Source organism: Nelumbo nucifera, chromosome 4 (assembly GCF_055504915.1).
Source record: "Nelumbo nucifera cultivar China Antique chromosome 4, China Antique-T2T, whole genome shotgun sequence".
NCBI lineage: Eukaryota > Viridiplantae > Streptophyta > Magnoliopsida > Proteales > Nelumbonaceae > Nelumbo > Nelumbo nucifera.
The window spans coordinates 52,332,422-52,350,918 of NC_142652.1; the positions used below are offsets into that span (position 1 = coordinate 52,332,422).

General features: G+C 46.5%; 31 non-coding genes and 7 pseudogenes across 31 annotated transcripts; all 38 read right to left on the reverse strand.

Moving 5' to 3' along the window:
- Positions 1-91: 91 nt before the first annotated feature.
- LOC148796974 (5S ribosomal RNA) lies at positions 92-210 on the reverse strand (annotated as a pseudogene).
- A 355-nt stretch (positions 211-565) lies between these two features.
- On the reverse strand, positions 566-684 carry LOC148796975 (5S ribosomal RNA; annotated as a pseudogene).
- Positions 685-1,037: 353 nt separating this feature from the next.
- Positions 1,038-1,156, reverse strand: LOC148796976 (5S ribosomal RNA). Its single transcript, XR_016071382.1, has one exon. It is a non-coding gene; the product is annotated as a 5S ribosomal RNA (ribosomal RNA).
- A 355-nt stretch (positions 1,157-1,511) lies between these two features.
- Positions 1,512-1,630, reverse strand: LOC148796977 (5S ribosomal RNA). The gene has a single exon (XR_016074037.1). It is a non-coding gene; the product is annotated as a 5S ribosomal RNA (ribosomal RNA).
- Positions 1,631-1,984: 354 nt separating this feature from the next.
- Positions 1,985-2,103, reverse strand: LOC148796978 (5S ribosomal RNA). Its single transcript, XR_016070575.1, has one exon. It is a non-coding gene; the product is annotated as a 5S ribosomal RNA (ribosomal RNA).
- A 354-nt stretch (positions 2,104-2,457) lies between these two features.
- LOC148796979 (5S ribosomal RNA) lies at positions 2,458-2,576 on the reverse strand. Its single transcript, XR_016073425.1, has one exon. It is a non-coding gene; the product is annotated as a 5S ribosomal RNA (ribosomal RNA).
- Positions 2,577-2,930: 354 nt separating this feature from the next.
- Positions 2,931-3,049, reverse strand: LOC148796980 (5S ribosomal RNA). Its single transcript, XR_016070585.1, has one exon. It is a non-coding gene; the product is annotated as a 5S ribosomal RNA (ribosomal RNA).
- Positions 3,050-3,405: 356 nt separating this feature from the next.
- Positions 3,406-3,524, reverse strand: LOC148796981 (5S ribosomal RNA). The gene has a single exon (XR_016074038.1). It is a non-coding gene; the product is annotated as a 5S ribosomal RNA (ribosomal RNA).
- A 355-nt stretch (positions 3,525-3,879) lies between these two features.
- On the reverse strand, positions 3,880-3,998 carry LOC148796982 (5S ribosomal RNA). The gene has a single exon (XR_016074039.1). It is a non-coding gene; the product is annotated as a 5S ribosomal RNA (ribosomal RNA).
- Positions 3,999-4,352: 354 nt separating this feature from the next.
- On the reverse strand, positions 4,353-4,471 carry LOC148796983 (5S ribosomal RNA). Its single transcript, XR_016073851.1, has one exon. It is a non-coding gene; the product is annotated as a 5S ribosomal RNA (ribosomal RNA).
- Positions 4,472-4,825: 354 nt separating this feature from the next.
- On the reverse strand, positions 4,826-4,944 carry LOC148796984 (5S ribosomal RNA). The gene has a single exon (XR_016068892.1). It is a non-coding gene; the product is annotated as a 5S ribosomal RNA (ribosomal RNA).
- Positions 4,945-5,299: 355 nt separating this feature from the next.
- Positions 5,300-5,418, reverse strand: LOC148796985 (5S ribosomal RNA; annotated as a pseudogene).
- Positions 5,419-5,772: 354 nt separating this feature from the next.
- On the reverse strand, positions 5,773-5,891 carry LOC148796986 (5S ribosomal RNA). The gene has a single exon (XR_016070666.1). It is a non-coding gene; the product is annotated as a 5S ribosomal RNA (ribosomal RNA).
- A 355-nt stretch (positions 5,892-6,246) lies between these two features.
- On the reverse strand, positions 6,247-6,365 carry LOC148796987 (5S ribosomal RNA; annotated as a pseudogene).
- Positions 6,366-6,718: 353 nt separating this feature from the next.
- LOC148796988 (5S ribosomal RNA) lies at positions 6,719-6,837 on the reverse strand. The gene has a single exon (XR_016071383.1). It is a non-coding gene; the product is annotated as a 5S ribosomal RNA (ribosomal RNA).
- A 355-nt stretch (positions 6,838-7,192) lies between these two features.
- LOC148796989 (5S ribosomal RNA) lies at positions 7,193-7,311 on the reverse strand (annotated as a pseudogene).
- Positions 7,312-8,073: 762 nt separating this feature from the next.
- On the reverse strand, positions 8,074-8,192 carry LOC148796990 (5S ribosomal RNA). Its single transcript, XR_016074040.1, has one exon. It is a non-coding gene; the product is annotated as a 5S ribosomal RNA (ribosomal RNA).
- A 354-nt stretch (positions 8,193-8,546) lies between these two features.
- On the reverse strand, positions 8,547-8,665 carry LOC148796991 (5S ribosomal RNA). Its single transcript, XR_016073318.1, has one exon. It is a non-coding gene; the product is annotated as a 5S ribosomal RNA (ribosomal RNA).
- Positions 8,666-9,019: 354 nt separating this feature from the next.
- LOC148796992 (5S ribosomal RNA) lies at positions 9,020-9,138 on the reverse strand. The gene has a single exon (XR_016069526.1). It is a non-coding gene; the product is annotated as a 5S ribosomal RNA (ribosomal RNA).
- Positions 9,139-9,494: 356 nt separating this feature from the next.
- LOC148796993 (5S ribosomal RNA) lies at positions 9,495-9,613 on the reverse strand. Its single transcript, XR_016069408.1, has one exon. It is a non-coding gene; the product is annotated as a 5S ribosomal RNA (ribosomal RNA).
- Positions 9,614-9,967: 354 nt separating this feature from the next.
- LOC148796994 (5S ribosomal RNA) lies at positions 9,968-10,086 on the reverse strand. Its single transcript, XR_016071904.1, has one exon. It is a non-coding gene; the product is annotated as a 5S ribosomal RNA (ribosomal RNA).
- A 354-nt stretch (positions 10,087-10,440) lies between these two features.
- LOC148796995 (5S ribosomal RNA) lies at positions 10,441-10,559 on the reverse strand. Its single transcript, XR_016069527.1, has one exon. It is a non-coding gene; the product is annotated as a 5S ribosomal RNA (ribosomal RNA).
- A 356-nt stretch (positions 10,560-10,915) lies between these two features.
- On the reverse strand, positions 10,916-11,034 carry LOC148796996 (5S ribosomal RNA). Its single transcript, XR_016069409.1, has one exon. It is a non-coding gene; the product is annotated as a 5S ribosomal RNA (ribosomal RNA).
- Positions 11,035-11,388: 354 nt separating this feature from the next.
- On the reverse strand, positions 11,389-11,507 carry LOC148796997 (5S ribosomal RNA). Its single transcript, XR_016071905.1, has one exon. It is a non-coding gene; the product is annotated as a 5S ribosomal RNA (ribosomal RNA).
- A 354-nt stretch (positions 11,508-11,861) lies between these two features.
- On the reverse strand, positions 11,862-11,980 carry LOC148796998 (5S ribosomal RNA). Its single transcript, XR_016071232.1, has one exon. It is a non-coding gene; the product is annotated as a 5S ribosomal RNA (ribosomal RNA).
- A 356-nt stretch (positions 11,981-12,336) lies between these two features.
- On the reverse strand, positions 12,337-12,455 carry LOC148796999 (5S ribosomal RNA; annotated as a pseudogene).
- A 355-nt stretch (positions 12,456-12,810) lies between these two features.
- On the reverse strand, positions 12,811-12,929 carry LOC148797000 (5S ribosomal RNA; annotated as a pseudogene).
- Positions 12,930-13,282: 353 nt separating this feature from the next.
- LOC148797001 (5S ribosomal RNA) lies at positions 13,283-13,401 on the reverse strand. Its single transcript, XR_016071384.1, has one exon. It is a non-coding gene; the product is annotated as a 5S ribosomal RNA (ribosomal RNA).
- A 355-nt stretch (positions 13,402-13,756) lies between these two features.
- On the reverse strand, positions 13,757-13,875 carry LOC148797002 (5S ribosomal RNA). The gene has a single exon (XR_016074041.1). It is a non-coding gene; the product is annotated as a 5S ribosomal RNA (ribosomal RNA).
- Positions 13,876-14,229: 354 nt separating this feature from the next.
- Positions 14,230-14,348, reverse strand: LOC148797003 (5S ribosomal RNA). Its single transcript, XR_016071679.1, has one exon. It is a non-coding gene; the product is annotated as a 5S ribosomal RNA (ribosomal RNA).
- A 354-nt stretch (positions 14,349-14,702) lies between these two features.
- On the reverse strand, positions 14,703-14,821 carry LOC148797004 (5S ribosomal RNA). Its single transcript, XR_016073862.1, has one exon. It is a non-coding gene; the product is annotated as a 5S ribosomal RNA (ribosomal RNA).
- A 355-nt stretch (positions 14,822-15,176) lies between these two features.
- LOC148797005 (5S ribosomal RNA) lies at positions 15,177-15,295 on the reverse strand. Its single transcript, XR_016074043.1, has one exon. It is a non-coding gene; the product is annotated as a 5S ribosomal RNA (ribosomal RNA).
- A 360-nt stretch (positions 15,296-15,655) lies between these two features.
- On the reverse strand, positions 15,656-15,774 carry LOC148797006 (5S ribosomal RNA). The gene has a single exon (XR_016074556.1). It is a non-coding gene; the product is annotated as a 5S ribosomal RNA (ribosomal RNA).
- A 354-nt stretch (positions 15,775-16,128) lies between these two features.
- On the reverse strand, positions 16,129-16,247 carry LOC148797007 (5S ribosomal RNA). The gene has a single exon (XR_016071233.1). It is a non-coding gene; the product is annotated as a 5S ribosomal RNA (ribosomal RNA).
- A 356-nt stretch (positions 16,248-16,603) lies between these two features.
- LOC148797008 (5S ribosomal RNA) lies at positions 16,604-16,722 on the reverse strand. The gene has a single exon (XR_016069107.1). It is a non-coding gene; the product is annotated as a 5S ribosomal RNA (ribosomal RNA).
- A 354-nt stretch (positions 16,723-17,076) lies between these two features.
- Positions 17,077-17,195, reverse strand: LOC148797009 (5S ribosomal RNA). The gene has a single exon (XR_016071680.1). It is a non-coding gene; the product is annotated as a 5S ribosomal RNA (ribosomal RNA).
- A 354-nt stretch (positions 17,196-17,549) lies between these two features.
- Positions 17,550-17,668, reverse strand: LOC148797010 (5S ribosomal RNA). Its single transcript, XR_016073873.1, has one exon. It is a non-coding gene; the product is annotated as a 5S ribosomal RNA (ribosomal RNA).
- Positions 17,669-18,024: 356 nt separating this feature from the next.
- LOC148797011 (5S ribosomal RNA) lies at positions 18,025-18,143 on the reverse strand. Its single transcript, XR_016074044.1, has one exon. It is a non-coding gene; the product is annotated as a 5S ribosomal RNA (ribosomal RNA).
- Between the last annotated feature and the right edge of the window lie 354 nt (positions 18,144-18,497).

An 18,497-nucleotide genomic window follows, 5' to 3' on the forward strand; every position in this document is an offset into this window, starting at 1 on the left:
CCGAGTATCCGGCGCGTTGTTTGCGTTTGTCTCGCCGAAACGACAAATGGAATTTGCAAATACGATATCGAAATAAAATATTAATAAAATTGGGGTGCAACACGAGGACTTCCCAGGAGGTCACCCATCCTAGGACTACTCCCGCCCATGCACACTTAACTTCGGAGTTTTGATGGGATCCGATGCATTAGTGCTAGTATGATCGCACCCGCTTAATTCATGCTCGCTTATATCTTTATGCACTATCTTGCTCCCCTCCATTAATTGTTTTAGACTTGAAAAAACTGTGTATGCAGCCTTCCTCCCTTGGTAACCGTGCACAAGCTCCTACGTAAGCAGAGTGTTTGCTTTTCAGATCTGCCGCACCCCCGGATAGATGCAATACTATCGCGGGGCCCACAATGCACGACGAATGCCAAAAGCCCGGTTTTTGCACGGTTCCCATTCAGTAATGACGATCGTGCCGCAAATGGTCCGAGTATCCGGCGCGTTGTTTGAGTTTGTCTCGCCGAAACGACAAATGGAATTTGCAAATACGATATCGAAATAAAATATTAATAAAATTAGGGTGAAACACAAGGACTTCCGAGGAGGTCACCCATCCTAATACTACTCTCGCCCAAGCACACTTAACTTCGGAGTTCTGATGAGATCCGGTGCATTAGTGCTGGTATGATAGCACCCGTTTAATTCATGCTCGCTTAGATCTTTATGACCTATCTTGCTCCCTTCCATTAATTGTTTTAGATTTGAAAAAAATGTGTATGCAGCCTCTTTCCCTTGGTAACCGTGCACAAGCTCCTACGTGAGCGGAGTGTTTGCTTTTCAGATCTGCCGCACCTCCGGATAGATGCAATAGTATCGCGGGGCCCACAATGCATGACGAATGCCGAAAGCCCGGTTCTTGCATCGTGGCCATTCAGTAATGACGATCGTGCCGCAAATGGTCCGAGTATCCGACGCATTGTTTCCAGTATCTCCCAGAAACAACAAATGGAATTTGCAAATACAAATCAAAATAAAATATTAATAAAATTGGGGTGCAACACGAGGACTTCCCAGGAGGTCACCCATCCTAGTACTACTCTCGCCCAAGCACGCTTAACTTCAGAGTTCTGATGGGATCCGGTGCATTAGTGCTGGTATGATCGCACCCGTTTAATTCATGCTCGCTTAGATCTTTATGCACTATCTTGCTCCCCTCCATTAATTGTTTTAGACTTGAAAAAACTGTGTATGCAGCCTTCCTCCCTTGGTAACCGTGCACAAGCTCTTACGTGAGCAGAGTGTTTGCTTTTTAGATCTGCCGCACCCCCGGATAGATGCAATACTATCGCGGGGCCCACAATGCACGACGAATGCCAAAAGCCCGGTTTTTGCACGGTTCTCATTCAGTAATGACGATTGTGCCGCAAATGGTCCGAGTATCCGGCGCGTTGTTTGCGTTTGTCTCGCCGAAACGACAAATGGAATTTGCAAATACGATATCGAAATAAAATATTAATAAAATTGGGGTGCAACACGAGGACTTCCCAGGAGGTCACCCATCCTAGGACTACTCCCGCCCATGCACACTTAACTTCGGAGTTCTGATGGGATCCGGTGCATTAGTGCTGGTATGATCGCACCCGTTTAATTCATGCTCGCTTAGATGTTTATGCACTATCTTGCTCCCCTCCATTAATTGTTTTAGATTTGAAAAAACTGTGTATGCAGCCTTCCTCCCTTGGTAACCGTGCACAAGCTCCTACGTGAGCAGAGTGTTTGCATTTCAGATCTGCCGCACCCCCGGATAGATGCAATACTATCGCGGGGCCCACAATGCATGACGAATGCCGAAAGCCCGGTTCTTGCATCGTTGCCATTCAGTAATGACGATCGTGCCGCAAATGGTCCGAGTATCCGACGCATTGTTTCCAGTTGTCTCCCAGAAACAACAAATGGAATTTGCAAATACAAATCAAAATAAAATATTAATAAAATTGGGGTACAACACGAGGACTTCCCAGGAGGTCACCCATCCTAGGACTACTCCTGCCCATGCACACTTAACTTCGGAGTTCTGATGGGATCCGGTGCATTAGTGCTGGTATGATCGCACCCGTTTAATTCATGCTCGCTTAGATCTTTATGCACTATCTTGCTCCCCTCCATTAATTGTTTTAGATTTGAAAAAACTGTGTATGCAGCCTTCCTCCCTTGGTAACCGTGCACAAGCTCCTACGTGAGCAGAGTGTTTGCATTTCAGATCTGCCGCACCCCCTGATAGATGCAATACTATCGCGGGGCCCACAATGCATGACGAATGCCGAAAGCCCGGTTCTTGCATCGTTGCCATTCAGTAATGACGATCGTGCCGCAAATGGTCCGAGTATCCGCCGCATTGTTTCCAGTTGTCTCCCAGAAACAACAAATGGAATTTGCAAATACAAATCAAAATAAAATATTAATAAAATTGGGGTGCAACACGAGGACTTCCCAGGAGGTCACCCTTCCTAGTACTACTCTCGCCCAAGCACGCTTAACTTCGGAGTTCTGATGGGATCCGATGCATTAGTGCTGGTATGATCGCACCCGTTTAATTCATGCTCGCTTAGATCTTTATGCACTATCTTGCTCCCCTCCATTAATTGTTTTAGACTTGAAAAAACTGTGTATGCAGCCTTCCTCCCTTGGTAACCGTGCACAAGCTCTTACGTGAGCAGAGTGTTTGCTTTTTAGATCTGCCGCACCCCCGGATAGATGCAATACTATCGCGGGGCCCACAATGCATGACGAATGACGAAAGCCCGGTTCTTGCATCGTTGCCATTCAGTAATGACGATCGTGCCGCAAATGGTCCGAGTATCCGACGCATTGTTTCCAGTTGTCTCCCAGAAACAACAAATGGAATTTGCAAATACAAATCAAAATAAAATATTAATAAAATCGGGGTGCAACACGAGGACTTCCCAGGAGGTCACCCATCCTAGTACTACTCTCGCCCAAGCACGCTTAACTTCGGAGTTCTGATGGGATCCGGTGCATTAGTGCTGGTATGATCACACCCGTTTAATTCATGCTCGCTTAGATCTTTATGCACTATCTTGCTCCCCTCCATTAATTGTTTTAGACTTGAAAAAAACTGTGTATGCAGCCTTCCTCCCATGGTAACCGTGCACAAGCTCTTACGTGAGCAGAGTGTTTGCTTTTTAGATCTGCCGCACCCCCGGATAGATGCAATACTATCGCGGGGCCCACAATGCACGACGAATGCCAAAAGCCCGGTTTTTGCACGGTTCTCATTCAGTAATGACGATTGTGCCGCAAATGGTCCGAGTATCCGGCGCGTTGTTTGCGTTTGTCTCGCCGAAACGACAAATGGAATTTGCAAATACGATATCGAAATAAAATTTTAATAAAATTGGGGTGCAACACGAGGACTTCCCAGGAGGTCACCCATCCTAGGACTACTCCCGCCCATGCACACTTAACTTCGGAGTTCTGATGGGATCCGGTGCATTAGTGCTGGTATGATCGCACCCGTTTAATTCATGCTCGCTTAGATCTTTATGCACTATCTTGCTCCCCTCCATTAATTGTTTTAGACTTGAAAAAACTGTGTATGCAGCCTTCCTCCCTTGGTAACCGTGCACAAGCTCCTACGTGAGCAGAGTGTTTGCTTTTCAGATCTGCCGCACCCCCGGATAGATGCAATACCATCGCGGGGCCCACAATGCACGACGAATGCCAAAAGCCCGGTTTTTGCACGGTTCCCTTTCAGTAATGACGATCGTGCCGCAAATGGTCCGAGTATCCGGCGCGTTGTTTGAGTTTGTCTCGCCGAAACGACAAATGGAATTTGCAAATACGATATCGAAATAAAATATTAATAAAATTGGGGTGCAACACGAGGACTTCCCAGGAGGTCACCCATCCTAGGACTACTCCCGCCCATGCACACTTAACTTCGGAGTTCTGATGGGATCCGGTGCATTAGTGCTGGTATGATCGCACCCGTTTAATTCATGCTCGCTTAGATCTTTATGCACTATCTTGCTCCCCTCCATTAATTGTTTTAGATTTGAAAAAACTGTGTATGCAGCCTTCCTCCCTTGGTAACCGTGCACAAGCTCCTACGTGAGCAGAGTGTTTGCATTTCAGATCTGCCGCACCCCCGGATAGATGCGATACTATCGCGGGGCCCACAATGCATGACGAATGCCGAAAGCCCGGTTCTTGCATCGTTGCCATTCAGTAATGACGATCGTGCCGCAAATGGTCCGAGTATCCGACGCATTGTTTCCAGTTGTCTCCCAGAAACAACAAATGGAATTTGCAAATACAAATCAAAATAAAATATTAATAAAATTGGGGTGCAACACGAGGACTTCCCAGGAGGTCACCCATCCTAGTACTACTCTCGCCCAAGCACGCTTAACTTCGGAGTTCTGATGGGATCCGGTGCATTAGTGCTGGTATGATCGCACCCGTTTAATTCATGCTCGCTTAGATCTTTATGCACTATCTTGCTCCCCTCCATTAATTGTTTTAGACTTGAAAAAACTGTGTATGCAGCCTTCCTCCCTTGGTAACCGTGCACAAGCTCTTACGTGAGCAGAGTGTTTGCTTTTTAGATCTGCCGCACCCCCGGATAGATGCAATACTATCGCGGGGCCCACAATGCACGACGAATGCCAAAAGCCCGGTTTTTTCACGGTTCCCATTCAGTAATGACAATCGTGCCGCAAATGGTCTAGTATCCGGCGCGTTGTTTGCGTTTGTCTCGCCGAAACGACAAATGGAATTTGCAAATACGATATCGAAATAAAATATTAATAAAATTGGGGTGCAACACGAGGACTTCCCAGGAGGTCACCCATCCTAGGACTACTCCCGCCCATGCACACTTAACTTCGGAGTTCTGATGGGATCCGGTGCATTAGTGCTGGTATGATCGCACCTGTTTAATTCATGCTCGCTTAGATCTTTATGCACTATCTTGCTCCCCTCCATTAATTGTTTTAGACTTGAAAAAACTGTGTATGCAGCCTTCCTCCCTTGGTAACCGTGCACAAGCTCCTACGTGAGCAGAGTGTTTGCTTTTCAGATCTGCCGCACCCCCAGATAGATGCAATACTATCGCGGGGCCCACAATGCACGACGAATGCCAAAAGCCCGGTTTTTGCACGGTTCCCATTGAGTAATGACGATCGTGCCGCAAATGGTCCGAGTATCCGGCGCGTTGTTTGAGTTTGTCTCGCCGACACGACAAATGGAATTTGCAAATACGATATCGAAATAAAATATTAATAAAATTGGGGTGAAACACAAGGACTTCCCAGGAGGTCACCCATCCTAATACTACTCTCGCCCAAGCACACTTAACTTCGGAGTTCTGATGGGATCCGGTGCATTTGTGCTAGTATGATCGCACAAGTTTAATTCATGCTCGCTTAGATCTTTAGGAACTATCTTGCTCCCTTCCATTAATTGTTTTAGATTTGAAAAAAATGTGTATGCAGCCTTCCTCCCTTGGTAACCGTGCACAAGCTCCTACGTGAGCGGAGTGTTTGCATTTCAGATCTGCCGCACCTCCGGATAGATGCAATACTATCGCGGGGCCCACAATGCACGACGAATGCCGAAAGCCCGGTTCTTGCATCGTTGCCATTCAGTAATGACGATCGTGCCGCAAATGGTCCGAGTATCCGACGCATTGTTTCCAGTTGTCTCCCAGAAACAACAAATGGAATTTGCAAATACAAATCAAAATAAAATATTAATAAAATTGGGGTGCAACACGAGGACTTCCCAGGAGGTCACCCTTCCTAGTACTACTCTCGCCCAAGCACGCTTAACTTCGGGGTTCTGATGAGATCCGGGGCATTAGTGCTGGTATAATCGCACCCGTTTAATTCATGCTCGCTTAGATCTTTGTGCACTATCTTGCTCCCCTCCATTAATTGTTTTAGACTTGAAAAAACTGTGTATGCAGCCTTCCTCCCTTGGTAACCGTGCACAAGCTCCTACGTGAGCAGAGTGTTTTCTTTTCAGATCTGTCGCACCCCCGGATAGATGCAATACTATCGCGGGGCCCACAATGCACGACGAATGCCAAAAGCCCGGTTTTTTCACGGTTCCCATTCAGTAATGACGATCGTGCCGCAAATGGTCCGAGTATCCGGCGCGTTGTTTGAGTTTGTCTCGCCGAAACGACAAATGGAATTTGCAAATACGATATCGAAATAAAATATTAATAAAATTAGGGTGAAACACAAGGACTTCCGAGGAGGTCACCCATCCTAATACTACTCTCGCCCAAGCACACTTAACTTCGGAGTTCTGATGAGATCCGGTGCATTAGTGCTGGTATGATAGCACCCGTTTAATTCATGCTCGCTTAGATCTTTATGACCTATCTTGCTCCCTTCCATTAATTGTTTTAGATTTGAAAAAAATGTGTATGCAGCCTCTTTCCCTTGGTAACCGTGCACAAGCTCCTACGTGAGCGGAGTGTTTGCTTTTCAGATCTGCCGCACCTCCGGATAGATGCAATACTATCGCGGGGCCCACAATGCATGACGAATGCCGAAAGCCCGGTTCTTGCATCGTGGCCATTCAGTAATGACGATCGTGCCGCAAATGGTCCGAGTATCCGACGCATTGTTTCCAGTATCTCCCAGAAACAACAAATGGAATTTGCAAATACAAATCAAAATAAAATATTAATAAAATTGGGGTGCAACACGAGGACTTCCCAGGAGGTCACCCATCCTAGTACTACTCTCGCCCAAGCACGCTTAACTTCAGAGTTCTGATGGGATCCGGTGCATTAGTGCTGGTATGATCGCACCCGTTTAATTAATGCTCGCTTAGATCTTTATGCACTATCTTGCTCCCCTCCATTAATTGTTTTAGACTTGAAAAAACTGTGTATGCAGCCTTACTCCCTTGGTAACCGTGCACAAGCTCTTACGTGAGCAGAGTGTTTGCTTTTTAGATCTGCCGCACCCCTGGATAGATGCAATACTATCGCGGGGCCCACAATGCACGACGAATGCCAAAAGCCCGGTTTTTGCACGGTTCCCATTCAGTAATGACGATCGTGCCGCAAATGGTCCGAGTATCCGGCGCGTTGTTTGAGTTTATCTCGCCGACACGACAAATGGAATTTGCAAATACGATATCGAAATAAAATATTAATAAAATTGGGGTGAAACACAAGGACTTCCCAGGAGGTCACCCATCCTAATACTACTCTCGCCCAAGCACACTTAACTTCGGAGTTCTGATGGGATCCGGTGCATTTGTGCTGGTATGATCGCACAAGTTTAATTCATGCTCGCTTAGATCTTTATGAACTATCTTGCTCCCTTCCATTAATTGTTTTAGATTTGAAAAAAATGTGTATGCAGCCTTCCTCCCTTGGTAACCGTGCACAAGCTCCTACGTGAGCGGAGTGTTTGCTTTTCAGATCTGCCGCACCTCCGGATAGATGCAATACTATCGCGGGGCCCACAATGCACGACGAATGCCGAAAGCCTGGTTCTTGCATCGTTGCCATTCAGTAATGACGATCGTGCCGCAAATGGTCCGAGTATCCGACGCATTGTTTCCAGTTGTCTCCCAGAAACAACAAATGGAATCACCCATCCTAGTACTACTCTCGCCCAAGCACGCTTAACTTCGGAGTTCTGATGGGATCCGGTGCATTAGTGCTGGTATGATCGCACCCGTTTAATTCATGCTCGCTTAGATCTTTATGCACTATCTTGCTCCCCTCCATTAATTGTTTTAGACTTGAAAAAAACTGTGTATGCAGCCTTCCTCCCTTGGTAACCGTGTACAAGCTCTTACGTGAGCAGAGTGTTTGCTTTTTAGATCTGCCGCACCCCCGGATAGATGCAATACTATCGCGGGGCCCACAATGCACGACGAATGCCAAAAGCCCGGTTTTTTCACGGTTCCCATTCAGTAATGACAATCGTGCCGCAAATGGTCCGAGTATCCGGCGCGTTGTTTGCGTTTGTCTCGCCGAAACGACAAATGGAATTTGCAAATACGATATCGAAATAAAATATTAATAAAATTGGGGTGCAACACGAGGACTTCCCAGGAGGTCACCCATCCTAGGACTACTCCCGCCCATGCACACTTAACTTCGGAGTTCTGATGGGATCCGGTGCATTAGTGCTGGTATGATCGCACCCGTTTAATTCATGCTCGCTTAGATCTTTATCCACTATCTTGCTCCCCTCCATTAATTGTTTTAGATTTGAAAAAACTGTGTATGCAGCCTTCCTCCCTTGGTAACCGTGCACAAGCTCCTACGTGAGCAGAGTGTTTGCATTTCAGATCTGCCGCACCCCCGGATAGATGCAATACTATCGCGGGGCCCACAATGCATGACGAATGCCGAAAGCCCGGTTCTTGCATCGTTGCCATTCAGTAATGACGATCGTGCCGCAAATGGTCCGAGTATCCGACGCATTGTTTCCAGTTGTCTCCCAGAAACAACAAATGGAATTTGCAAATACAAATCAAAATAAAATATTAATAAAATTGGGGTACAACACGAGGACTTCCCAGGAGGTCACCCATCCTAGTACTACTCTCGCCCAAGCACGCTTAACTTCGGAGTTCTGATGGGATCCAGTGCATTAGTGCTGGTATGATCGCACCCGTTTAATTCATGCTCGCTTAGATCTTTATGCACTATCTTGCTCCCCTCCATTAATTGTTTTAGATTTGAAAAAACTGTGTATGCAGCCTTCCTCCCTTGGTAACCGTGCACAAGTTCCTACGTGAGCAGAGTGTTTGTATTTCAGATCTGCCGCACCCCCGGATAGATGCAATACTATCGCGGGGCCCACAATGCATGACGAATGCCGAAAGCCCGGTTCTTGCATCGTTGCCATTCAGTAATGACGATCGTGCCGCAAATGGTCCGAGTATCCGACGCATTGTTTCCAGTTGTCTCCCAGAAACAACAAATGGAATTTGCAAATACAAATCAAAATAAAATATTAATAAAATTGGGGTGCAACAAGAGGACTTCCCAGGAGGTCACCCATCCTAGTACTACTCTCGCCCAAGCACGCTTATCTTCGGAGTTCTGATGGGATCCGGTGCATTAGTGCTGGTATGATCGCACGCGTTTAATTCATGCTCGCTTAGATCTTTATGCACTATCTTGCTCCCCTCCATTAATTGTTTTAGACTTGAAAAAAACTGTGTATGCAGCCTTCCTCCCTTGGTAACCGTGCACAAGCTCTTACGTGAGCAGAGTGTTTGCTTTTCAGATCTGCCGCACCCCCGGATAGATGCAATACTATCGCGGGGCCCACAATGCACGACGAATGCCAAAAGCCCGGTTTTTTCACGGTTCCCATTCAGTAATGACAATCGTGCCGCAAATGGTCCGAGTATCCGGCGCGTTGTTTGCGTTTGTCTCGCCGAAACGACAAATGGAATTTGCAAATACGATATCGAAATAAAATATTAATAAAATTGGGGTGCAACACGAGGACTTCACAGGAGGTCACCCATCCTAGGACTACTCCCGTCCATGCACACTTAACTTCGGAGTTCTGATGGGATCCGGTGCATTAGTGCTGGTATGATCGCACCCGTTTAATTCATGCTCGCTTAGATCTTTATGCACTATCTTGCTCCCCTCCATTAATTGTTTTAGATTTGAAAAAACTGTGTATGCAGCCTTCCTCCCTTGGTAACCGTGCACAAGCTCCTACGTGAGCAGAGTGTTTGCATTTCAGATCTGCCGCACCCCCGGATAGATGCAATACTATCGCGGGTCCCACAATGCATGACGAATGCCGAAAGCCCGGTTCTTGCATCGTTGCCATTCAGTAATGACGATCGTGCCGCAAATGGTCCGAGTATCCGACGCATTGTTTCCAGTTGTCTCCCAGAAACAACAAATGGAATTTGCAAATACAAATCAAAATAAAATATTAATAAAATTGGGGTGCAACACGAGGACTTCCAAGGAGGTCACCCATCCTAGTACTACTCTCGCCCAAGCACGCTTAACTTCGGAGTTCTGATGGGATCCGGTGCATTAGTGCTGGTATGATCGCACCCGTTTAATTCATGCTCGCTTAGATCTTTATGCACTATCTTGCTCCCCTCCATTAATTGTTTTAGATTTGAAAAAACTGTGTATGCAGCCTTCCTCCCTTGGTAACCGTGCACAAGTTCCTACGTGAGCAGAGTGTTTGTATTTCAGATCTGCCGCACCCCCGGATAGATGCAATACTATCGCGGGGCCCACAATGCATGACGAATGCCGAAAGCCCGGTTCTTGCATCGTTGCCATTCAGTAATGACGATCGTGCCGCAAATGGTCCGAGTATCCGACGCATTGTTTCCAGTTGTCTCCCAGAAACAACAAATGGAATTTGCAAATACAAATCAAAATAAAATATTAATAAAATTGGGGTGCAACAAGAGGACTTCCCAGGAGGTCACCCATCCTAGTACTACTCTCGCCCAAGCACGCTTATCTTCGGAGTTCTGATGGGATCCGGTGCATTAGTGCTGGTATGATCGCACGCGTTTAATTCATGCTCGCTTAGATCTTTATGCACTATCTTGCTCCCCTCCATTAATTGTTTTAGACTTGAAAAAAACTGTGTATGCAGCCTTCCTCCCTTGGTAACCGTGCACAAGCTCTTACGTGAGCAGAGTGTTTGCTTTTCAGATCTGCCGCACCCCCGGATAGATGCAATACTATCGCGGGGCCCACAATGCACGACGAATGCCAAAAGCCCGGTTTTTTCACGGTTCCCATTCAGTAATGACAATCGTGCCGCAAATGGTCCGAGTATCCGGCGCGTTGTTTGCGTTTGTCTCGCCGAAACGACAAATGGAATTTGCAAATACGATATCGAAATAAAATATTAATAAAATTGGGGTGCAACACGAGGACTTCACAGGAGGTCACCCATCCTAGGACTACTCCCGTCCATGCACACTTAACTTCGGAGTTCTGATGGGATCCGGTGCATTAGTGCTGGTATGATCGCACCCGTTTAATTCATGCTCGCTTAGATCTTTATGCACTATCTTGCTCCCCTCCATTAATTGTTTTAGATTTGAAAAAACTGTGTATGCAGCCTTCCTCCCTTGGTAACCGTGCACAAGCTCCTACGTGAGCAGAGTGTTTGCATTTCAGATCTGCCGCACCCCCGGATAGATGCAATACTATCGCGGGTCCCACAATGCATGACGAATGCCGAAAGCCCGGTTCTTGCATCGTTGCCATTCAGTAATGACGATCGTGCCGCAAATGGTCCGAGTATCCGACGCATTGTTTCCAGTTGTCTCCCAGAAACAACAAATGGAATTTGCAAATACAAATCAAAATAAAATATTAATAAAATTGGGGTGCAACACGAGGACTTCCAAGGAGGTCACCCATCCTAGTACTACTCTCGCCCAAGCACGCTTAACTTCGGAGTTCTGATGGGATCCGGTGCATTAGTGCTGGTATGATCGCACCCGTTTAATTCATGCTCGCTTAGATCTTTATGCACTATCTTGCTCCCCTCCATTAATTGTTTTAGATTTGAAAAAACTGTGTATGCAGCCTTCCTCCCTTGGTAACCGTGCACAAGCTCCTACGTGAGCAGAGTGTTTGTATTTCAGATCTGCCGCACCCCCGGATAGATGCAATACTATCGCGGGGCCCACAATGCATGACGAATGCCGAAAGCCCGGTTCTTGCATCGTTGCCATTCAGTAATGACGATCGTGCCGCAAATGGTCCGAGTATCCGACGCATTGTTTCCAGTTGTCTCCCAGAAACAACAAATGGAATTTGCAAATACAAATCAAAATAAAATATTAATAAAATTGGGGTGCAACACGAGGACTTCCCAGGAGGTCACCCATCCTAGTACTACTCTCGCCCAAGCACGCTTAACTTCGGAGTTCTTATGGGATCCGGTGCATTAGTGCTGGTATGATCGCACCCGTTTAATTCATGCTCGCTTAGATCTTTATCCACTATCTTGCTCCCCTCCATTAATTGTTTTAGACTTGAAAAAAACTGTGTATGCAGCCTTCCTCCCTTGGTAACCGTGCACAAGCTCTTACGTGAGCAGAGTGTTTGCTTTTTAGATCTGCCGCACCCCCGGATAGATGCAATACTATCGCGGGGCCCACAATGCACGACGAATGCCAAAAGCCTGGTTTTTTCACGGTTCCCATTCAGTAATGACAATCGTGCCGCAAATGGTCCGAGTATCCGGCGCGTTGTTTGCGTTTGTCTCGCCGAAACGACAAATGGAATTTGCAAATACGATATCGAAATAAAATATTAATAAAATTGGGGTGCAACACGAGGACTTCCCAGGAGGTCACCCATCCTAGGACTACTCGCGCCCATGCACACTTAACTTCGGAGTTTTGATGGGATCCGATGCATTAGTGCTAGTATGATCGCACCCGCTTAATTCATGCTCGCTTATATCTTTATGCACTATCTTGCTCCCCTCCATTAATTGTTTTAGACTTGAAAAAACTGTGTATGCAGCCTTCCTCCCTTGGTAACCGTGCACAAGCTCCTACGTAAGCAGAGTGTTTGCTTTTCAGATCTGCCGCACCCCCGGATAGATGCAATACTATCGCGGGGCCCACAATGCACGACGAATGCCAAAAGCCCGGTTTTTGCACGGTTCCCATTCAGTAATGACGATCGTGCCGCAAATGGTCCGAGTATCCGGCGCGTTGTTTGAGTTTTTCTCGCCGAAACGACAAATGGAATTTGCAAATACGATATCGAAATAAAATATTAATAAAATTAGGGTGAAACACAAGGACTTCCGAGGAGGTCACCCATCCTAATACTACTCTCGCCCAAGCACACTTAACTTCGGAGTTCTGATGAGATCCGGTGCATTAGTGCTGGTATGATAGCACCCGTTTAATTCATGCTCGCTTAGATCTTTATGACCTATCTTGCTCCCTTCCATTAATTGTTTTAGATTTGAAAAAAATGTGTATGCAGCCTCTTTCCCTTGGTAACCGTGCACAAGCTCCTACGTGAGCGGAGTGTTTGCTTTTCAGATCTGCCGCACCTCCGGATAGATGCAATAGTATCGCGGGGCCCACAATGCATGACGAATGCCGAAAGCCCGGTTCTTGCATCGTGGCCATTCAGTAATGACGATCGTGCCGCAAATGGTCCGAGTATCCGACGCATTGTTTCCAGTATCTCCCAGAAACAACAAATGGAATTTGCAAATACAAATCAAAATAAAATATTAATAAAATTGGGGTGCAACACGAGGACTTCCCAGGAGGTCACCCATCCTAGTACTACTCTCGCCCAAGCACGCTTAACTTCAGAGTTCTGATGGGATCCGGTGCATTAGTGCTGGTATGATCGCACCCGTTTAATTCATGCTCGCTTAGATCTTTATGCACTATCTTGCTCCCCTCCATTAATTGTTTTAGACTTGAAAAAACTGTGTATGCAGCCTTCCTCCCTTGGTAACCGTGCACAAGCTCTTACGTGAGCAGAGTGTTTGCTTTTTAGATCTGCCGCACCCCCGGATAGATGCAATACTATCGCGGGGCCCACAATGCACGACGAATGCCAAAAGCCCGGTTTTTGCACGGTTCTCATTCAGTAATGACGATTGTGCCGCAAATGGTCCGAGTATCCGGCGCGTTGTTTGCGTTTGTCTCGCCGAAACGACAAATGGAATTTGCAAATACGATATCGAAATAAAATATTAATAAAATTGGGGTGCAACACGAGGACTTCCCAGGAGGTCACCCATCCTAGGACTACTCCCGCCCATGCACACTTAACTTCGGAGTTCTGATGGGATCCGGTGCATTAGTGCTGGTATGATCGCACCCGTTTAATTCATGCTCGCTTAGATCTTTATGCACTATCTTGCTCCCCTCCATTAATTGTTTTAGATTTGAAAAAACTGTGTATGCAGCCTTCCTCCCTTGGTAACCGTGCACAAGCTCCTACGTGAGCAGAGTGTTTGCATTTCAGATCTGCCGCACCCCCGGATAGATGCAATACTATCGCGGGGCCCACAATGCATGACGAATGCCGAAAGCCCGGTTCTTGCATCGTTGCCATTCAGTAATGACGATCGTGCCGCAAATGGTCCGAGTATCCGACGCATTGTTTCCAGTTGTCTCCCAGAAACAACAAATGGAATTTGCAAATACAAATCAAAATAAAATATTAATAAAATTGGGGTACAACACGAGGACTTCCCAGGAGGTCACCCATCCTAGTACTACTCTCGCCCAAGCACGCTTAACTTCGGAGTTCTGATGGGATCCGGTGCATTAGTGCTGGTATGATCGCACCCGTTTAATTCATGCTCGCTTAGATCTTTATGCACTATCTTGCTCCCCTCCATTAATTGTTTTAGATTTGAAAAAACTGTGTATGCAGCCTTCCTCCCTTGGTAACCGTGCACAAGTTCCTACGTGAGTAGAGTGTTTGTATTTCAGATCTGCCGCACCCCCGGATAGATGCAATACTATCGCGGGGCCCACAATGCATGACGAATGCCGAAAGCCCGGTTCTTGCATCGTTGCCATTCAGTAATGACGATCGTGCCGCAAATGGTCCGAGTATCCGACGCATTGTTTCCAGTTGTCTCCCAGAAACAACAAATGGAATTTGCAAATACAAATCAAAATAAAATATTAATAAAATTGGGGTGCAACACGAGGACTTCCCAGGAGGTCACCCATCCTAGTACTACTCTCGCCCAAGCACGCTTAACTTCGGAGTTCTGATGGGATCCGGTGCATTAGTGCTGGTATGATCGCACCCGTTTAATTCATGCTCGCTTAGATCTTTATGCACTATCTTGCTCCCCTCCATTAATTGTTTTAGACTTGAAAAAAACTGTGTATGCAGCCTTCCTCCCTTGGTAACCGTGCACAAGCTCTTACGTGAGCAGAGTTTTGCTTTTTAGATCTGCCGCACCCCCGGATAGATGCAATACTATCGCGGGGCCCACAATGCACGACGAATGCCAAAAGCCCGGTTTTTTCACGGTTCCCATTCAGTAATGACAATCGTGCCGCAAATGGTCCGAGTATCCGGCGCGTTGTTTGCGTTTGTCTCGCCGAAACGACAAATGGAATTTGCAAATACGATATCGAAATAAAATATTAATAAAATTGGGGTGCAACACGAGGACTTCCCAGGAGGTCACCCATCCTAGGACTACTCCCGCCCATGCACACTTAACTTCGGAGTTCTGATGGGATCCGGTGCATTAGTGCTGGTATGATCGCACCCGTTTAATTCAAGCTCGCTTAGATCTTTATGCACTATCTTGCTCCCCTCCATTAATTGTTTTAGATTTGAAAAAACTGTGTATGCAGCCTTCCTCCCTTGGTAACCGTGCACAAGCTCCTACGTGAGCAGAGTGTTTGCATTTCAGATCTGCCGCACCCCCGGATAGATGCAATACTATCGCGGGGCCCACAATGCATGACGAATGCCGAAAGCCCGGTTCTTGCATCGTTGCCATTCAGTAATGACGATCGTGCCGCAAATGGTCCGAGTATCCGACGCATTGTTTCCAGTTGTCTCCCAGAAACAACAAATGGAATTTGCAAATACAAATACAAATCAAAATAAAATATTAATAAAATTGGGGTGCAACACGAGGACTTCCAAGGAGGTCACCCATCCTAGTACTACTCTCGCCCAAGTACGCTTAACTTCGGAGTTCTGATGGGATCCGGTGCATTAGTGCTGGTATGATCGCACCCGTTTAATTCATGCTCGCTTAGATCTTTATGCACTATCTTGCTCCCCTCCATTAATTGTTTTAGATTTGAAAAAACTGTGTATGCAGCCTTCCTCCCTTGGTAACCGTGCACAAGCTCCTACGTGAGCAGAGTGTTTGTATTTCAGATCTGCCGCACCCCCGGATAGATGCAATACTATCGCGGGGCCCACAATGCATGACGAATGCCGAAAGCCCGGTTCTTGCATCGTTGCCATTCAGTAATGACGATCGTGCCGCAAATGGTCCGAGTATCCGACGCATTGTTTCCAGTTGTCTCCCAGAAACAACAAATGGAATTTGCAAATACAAATCAAAATAAAATATTAATAAAATTGGGGTGCAACACGAGGACTTCCCAGGAGGTCACCCATCCTAGTACTACTCTCGCCCAAGCACGCTTAACTTCGGAGTTCTTATGGGATCCGGTGCATTAGTGCTGGTATGATCGCACCCGTTTAATTCATGCTCGCTTAGATCTTTATGCACTATCTTGCTCCCCTCCATTAATTGTTTTAGACTTGAAAAAAACTGTGTATGCAGTCTTCCTCCCTTGGTAACCGTGCACAAGCTCTTACGTGAGCAGAGTGTTTGCTTTTTAGATCTGCCGCACCCCCGGATAGATGCAATACTATCGCGGGGCCCACAATGCACGACGAATGCCAAAAGCCTGGTTTTTTCACGGTTCCCATTCAGTAATGACAATCGTGCCGCAAATGGTCCGAGTATCCGGCGCGTTGTTTGCGTTTGTCTCGCCGAAACGACAAATGGAATTTGCAAATACGATATCGAAATAAAATATTAATAAAATTGGGGTGCAACACGAGGACTTCCAAGGAGGTCACCCATCCTAGGACTACTCCCGCCCATGCACACTTAACTTCGGAGTTCTGATGGGATCCGGTGCATTAGTGCTGGTATGATCGCACCCGTTTAATTCATGCTCGCTTAGATCTTTATGCACTATCTTGCTCCCCTCCATTAATTGTTTTAGATTTGAAAAAACTGTGTATGCAGCCTTCCTCCCTTGGTAACCGTGCACAAGCTCCTACGTGAGCAGAGTGTTTGCATTTCAGATCTGCCGCACCCCCGGATAGATGCAATACTATCGCGGGGCCCACAATGCATGACGAATGCCGAAAGCCCGGTTCTTGCATCGTTGCCATTCAGTAATGACGATCGTGCCGCAAATGGTCCGAGTATCCGACGCATTGTTTCCAGTTGTCTCCCAGAAACAACAAATGGAATTTGCAAATACAAATCAAAATAAAATATTAATAAAATTGGGGTACAACACGAGGACTTCCCAGGAGGTCACCCATCCTAGTACTACTCTCGCCCAAGCACGCTTAACTTCGGAGTTCTGATGGGATCCGGTGCATTAGTGCTGGTATGATCGCACCCGTTTAATTCATGCTCGCTTAGATCTTTATGCACTATCTTGCTCCCCTCCATTAATTGTTTTAGATTTGAAAAAACTGTGTATGCAGCCTTCCTCCCTTGGTAACCGTGCACAAGTTCCTACGTGAGCAGAGTGTTTGTATTTCAGATCTGCCGCACCCCCGGATAGATGCAATACTATCGCGGGGCCCACAATGCATGACGAATGCCGAAAGCCCGGTTCTTGCATCGTTGCCATTCAGTAATGACGATCGTGCCGCAAATGGTCCGAGTATCCGACGCATTGTTTCCAGTTGTCTCCCAGAAACAACAAATGGAATTTGCAAATACAAATCAAAATAAAATATTAATAAAATTGGGGTGCAACACGAGGACTTCCCAGGAGGTCACCCATCCTAGTACTACTCTCGCCCAAGCACGCTTAACTTCGGAGTTCTGATGGGATCCGGTGCATTAGTGCTGGTATGATCGCACCCGTTTAATTCATGCTCGCTTAGATCTTTATGCACTATCTTGCTCCCCTCCATTAATTGTTTTAGACTTGAAAAAAACTGTGTATGCAGCCTTCCTCCCTTGGTAACCGTGCACAAGCTCTTACGTGAGCAGAGTGTTTGCTTTTTAGATCTGCCGCACCCCCGGATAGATGCAATACTATCGCGGGGCCCACAATGCACGACGAATGCCAAAAGCCCGGTTTTTTCACGGTTCCCATTCAGTAATGACAATCGTGCCGCAAATGGTCCGAGTATCCGGCGCGTTGTTTGCGTTTGTCTCGCCGAAACGACAAATGGAATTTGCAAATACGATATCGAAATAAAATATTAATAAAATTGGGGTGCAACACGAGGACTTCCCAGGAGGTCACCCATCCTAGGACTACTCCCGCCCATGCACACTTAACTTCGGAGTTCTGATGGGATCCGGTGCATTAGTGCTGGTATGATCGCACCCGTTTAATTCATGCTCGCTTAGATCTTTATGCACTATCTTGCTCCCCTCCATTAATTGTTTTAGATTTGAAAAAACTGTGTATGCAGCCTTCCTCCCTCGGTAACCGTGCACAAGCTCCTACGTGAGCAGAGTGTTTGCATTTCAGATCTGCCGCACCCCCGGATAGATGCAATACTATCGCGGGGCCCACAATGCATGACGAATGCCGAAAGCCCGGTTCTTGCATCGTTGCCATTCAGTAATGACGATCGTGCCGCAAATGGTCCGAGTATCCGACGCATTGTTTCCAGTTGTCTCCCAGAAACAACAAATGGAATTTGCAAATACAAATCAAAATAAAATATTAATAAAATT